This window comes from Gossypium arboreum, chromosome 2, assembly GCF_025698485.1.
Source record: "Gossypium arboreum isolate Shixiya-1 chromosome 2, ASM2569848v2, whole genome shotgun sequence".
Lineage (NCBI taxonomy): Eukaryota > Viridiplantae > Streptophyta > Magnoliopsida > Malvales > Malvaceae > Gossypium > Gossypium arboreum.
In genome coordinates this window covers 24,246,543-24,250,443 of record NC_069071.1, presented here as the reverse complement: position 1 = coordinate 24,250,443, position 3,901 = coordinate 24,246,543, and the positions used below count along the sequence as shown (strand labels likewise).

Below are 3,901 nucleotides of genomic sequence, written 5' to 3'. Positions count from 1 at the left end.
TTTTTAATTGGAGAGAGAAAACTTTTGTATGCAAATAATAAGGTAAACCAATGTGTGCCATGTGTCACACATGGGTAATGCATGTAATAATGGTGTGTTAATGGTAAAGTTGTTAGGGTGTATGCGTAGAAACGTTATGAACTTTCTCTTTCTTTTTAGTTTCTTCTTAGCCTCTCCTAATCATAGTCCCTCATTCTTTGAATCTTTGAACTTCTCTTCCTCAATTTTCTTTTCAGTTTTCTTCTTTTTCTCTCTTTTTTATACTAAGCATTTCTTCTATACTCCTTCACAAGTGGAGAAATGTGATATCAATTCTATATTGTGAAGCAACCTCTAGTTCTTTTCAAGCTAGTTATACTTATTGTAGAATCATAATCATTATTTTATTGTGTTCATGTGTTGCTTGTTTAAAAGACAGTGAGTCCCCCAAAGTATGATGAAGTGATTGTATAATGAATTTTACAATAAAATACTTGGCTTGGCAAGTACTTGATTGTACCCATAAGAATATTATGTGGGGAATTTAAATCAAGTTTTATCTCAATTAACACTTCATTTGTCAAACAACTTCAAAATTGCTAACTAAATGGGTTTGTGATTATTAGTACAAACGATTAACAATTTCAATGATTTTTAACCTAAAATTATCTAATTAATCTAACACGAGCTTAAAGAAGCTTTCAAATTGGATTCAAGTGTAGTGATCAATCGAACTTAGTGAATTCTTAGGTTATTCCATACTTAATCAATTGCTAACGAACATGTTTACACTACCTCTATAACCTAACACTCTCTTGAAATCTTCATATATAAAGATTATTTCTAAATCGCAACTTTCACATTTAGACTTAGCATACACTGGCTCTCTCTAATCTTGTTTATTAATGTGTTAACTAGGTCAATCGACTAGGGTCAATTCACCTAACTAACAAATGCAACATAATCATAGTTAATTAACAAGCATCAAATCGCCTCATATTCATATCCCAAGTATTTATCACATGACAATTTAGCTAAACATTAAAATTAAACATAAACAATCTGTAATAGGCTCAATTTACCCGGGCCTATAATAAGCCAGAAAGCCAAAAAATAAAAATAATAATAAAACCAAACTAATTTAAAAGTCCAGTCATTTACATTTATTAACCCAACAATAAACCCAACCTAATAAACCTAAACCCAAAATACCCTAGGCCCAAAATACCAACCAAACTTTCGGCCAACCCTAGCCAACAGCCAGGGCCGCAAACGCCATAAGTAGCCCTAACACTTCACGCCCCACATTGACAAGCTCATGAGCGGCTTCGCCATGTCGTGCCTACCTGCAACAAAATAACAGAATAACAACCATAACAGTACAGCAATTGACCGAAATAGGCCAGAAAATGACAGCGAAAATTACAGTTTTTTCTAAGATTTTTATTTATTTTGTAAATCGGTTATAAAAAGCCAAGAAAAATTAGTGTAAGGGGGGAAGATACGAACGCATACTATACGCATGCAAATCGAATAGAGAGGAAATCAGTTAAAATTATCAGGAGGTGATTTTGAATTCTGTTTCTTTTCCTTAAGTTTTTTTCCTTCTTTTGATTTGCCTGGAATTTTCAAAATAAAAATAAAAAGAGTTTACCTGCGTCGGCGCTGAGAAGAGCCGAATATTCCAAGAGTGTGGAGATAGTATAGGATTTGAAGTTTTTTTTTAGAAAATAAGAAGAGTGAAAGAGTAATCTACCAGATTTCCATAGTTGCGGCCTTCGTTGGCAAAGATCTGGTCATTAATCGCACGCCGTCGGCCACTAGGCGTGATATTGGTTCGTCGACGGTGAGTTGAATGAAATCCTAGCAAGAGAGATTGATGGCTTCTGTTTTTTTAAAGTTAAAAAGTTATGTTTAAAGGCACAATAAAAAGTGGTGCCATTCAAAAGAAATAAGGATCCACGCGTTGGCCCGATTAGCATGCCGGATCTGTGCCATTTGTTCAAAATGGGGAATTTGCACGTTAGATCCTTCCCCTTCGTGCGAGCATTCAATTGTGCCTTATTTGATTTACTTTATTTTTTAAATTTGGTTCTATAATTTGCTCGTGTTTTCATTTTAGCCCACTACTTAGCACTGCGTTTTGGGACTTGGATTATTTCCAGTTCTAGTCCCTGTACATTGTCGCGCATTGCATGATGATTTATAAATTATCCCTTTTGTTTTAATTTGATTTTAATTAAGTTTTTACTCTTTTTTTAGATCTATTTCATAGTTATTTTCTAATTCTTGATTACTTATTTGTATATTTCGAACTACCTTGGTAATTATTTTTATTTTTGTAAATTTGTTTTTTATCATATCCTTTTCACATTTTTGTATAATATTTTTTATAAATGTTTTTACACCTTATTATATATATATATATATATATATATAATATTCATAGTGAATTTAATTTTAGTCTATGTATATTGTTAATGTTGTATTATTACATACATATAACTACTTTTGAATCTATTCACATATTTTAATATATATTTTTGTTAATTAAAAGAAAATTTCACATGATTTATATATTATTTGAATTATCATTATACATATACATATATATTAGTATGTATGTTTGATCTATATACATTATTAAATTCATGTATTTTATACATATAGTTTTTCTTTGTGTACATAATTATATATTTTTAAATCATTACATATATAATTTATAGAAAAATTAATTTAATTTTATAACTATTAATATTCATGCTATTTTTACAAATAATTGTTTCCAAATCTATTTATATACATATACGTTTTGTAAATCCATTATGCATATAATTTATTTCTTAAGATTATATCTTATCATGTGTTTTACTATCCATTCATATTTTATATATTATTTAAATTCTCTTTTATTATGTGTATTGGTATTCTAAACAATTTTTTTTTTTTACATTTTGCATGTTATTTAATTCAAATGTCTTCATTTTACAATATTCATTTTAATGATTGTAAATATTTCTAGTTTTTATACAAATTATTTCAAATTCATCAACTCATTAATTCATCTATTATATATCATGCATTCACTAATTTATTACTATTTTCAAATTGCATTTTATGTGTGCATGTCATCTCATGTTTATTAATCCTTTTTTCGTATCAATGTTTCTTTGTAATCTATTAAGTGTTCTATCTATTTTAAAACAAATAAATGTGTTTTGAGCGAATTTCCAATTTTCCTTCTTATTCAAAAATTCTGAAATAAGGCAATATTCGATATTTGGGAATTCGGAAAATGGTGCCTTATCGTGCTGGATATGATTTTCCGTCGGACTAGATATTTGGATATCCTTTTATAATTTTGGCATATAAGCTCTGGAGGTCAAAAATCAATCGTGTTTTCAAAGGTATGAAGAATCGTATCCAATCGTGCTGGATGTGATACTATATACCTTTGAAACAAGAGAATTTTGACAACCGACTTGAACTACCCAAATGTTTTAAAAGGAATCAAACTCCAAAAATCCTTTCAAAAATCTTCGATATAAGGACAGCATCTAATCAATCTGGTACCAATTTTTGGGCGTAGTGAGGGTGCTAACCCTTCCTCATACGTAACTGGCTCCCGAATCCATTTTTGAACTTGCGTAGACCAGAATTGATTTCAAATGTTTTATAGGTGATCCAATCACACCAAAACAAAAAGATTGGTGGCGACTCCACGTGTTGTTTAAAAGTCGATCCCCATTTTTTCTAACTCTAAAAAAATGGTTTCGACACAAGCATCAACATAAATCAATCCAATCACAATTGAAACTAGAAAATAAAAGAATAGTTAAGAAAGACTTAATTATGGTGGAAGAGATAAATATTGATGATATCCATACTAAATTCCACGCTTTTCCCTCTCTATTCTCCAGCT

The 3,901-nt window shown here is 30.0% G+C and overlaps 1 long non-coding RNA gene across 2 annotated transcripts; it reads right to left on the bottom strand.

Annotated features, from left to right (window-relative positions):
• Nucleotides 1–949: 949 nt before the first annotated feature.
• Nucleotides 950–2,021, bottom strand: LOC108466823 (uncharacterized). Of its 2 annotated transcripts, none has more exons than XR_008277506.1 (2): nt 1,634–2,021; nt 950–1,325 (listed from the first exon to the last, which is right to left on the bottom strand). It is a non-coding gene; the product is annotated as an uncharacterized LOC108466823 (long non-coding RNA). The 2 variants fall into 2 exon arrangements; XR_001868706.2 differs by having other exon boundaries at nt 1,736–2,021.
• Nucleotides 2,022–3,901: the final 1,880 nt, after the last annotated feature.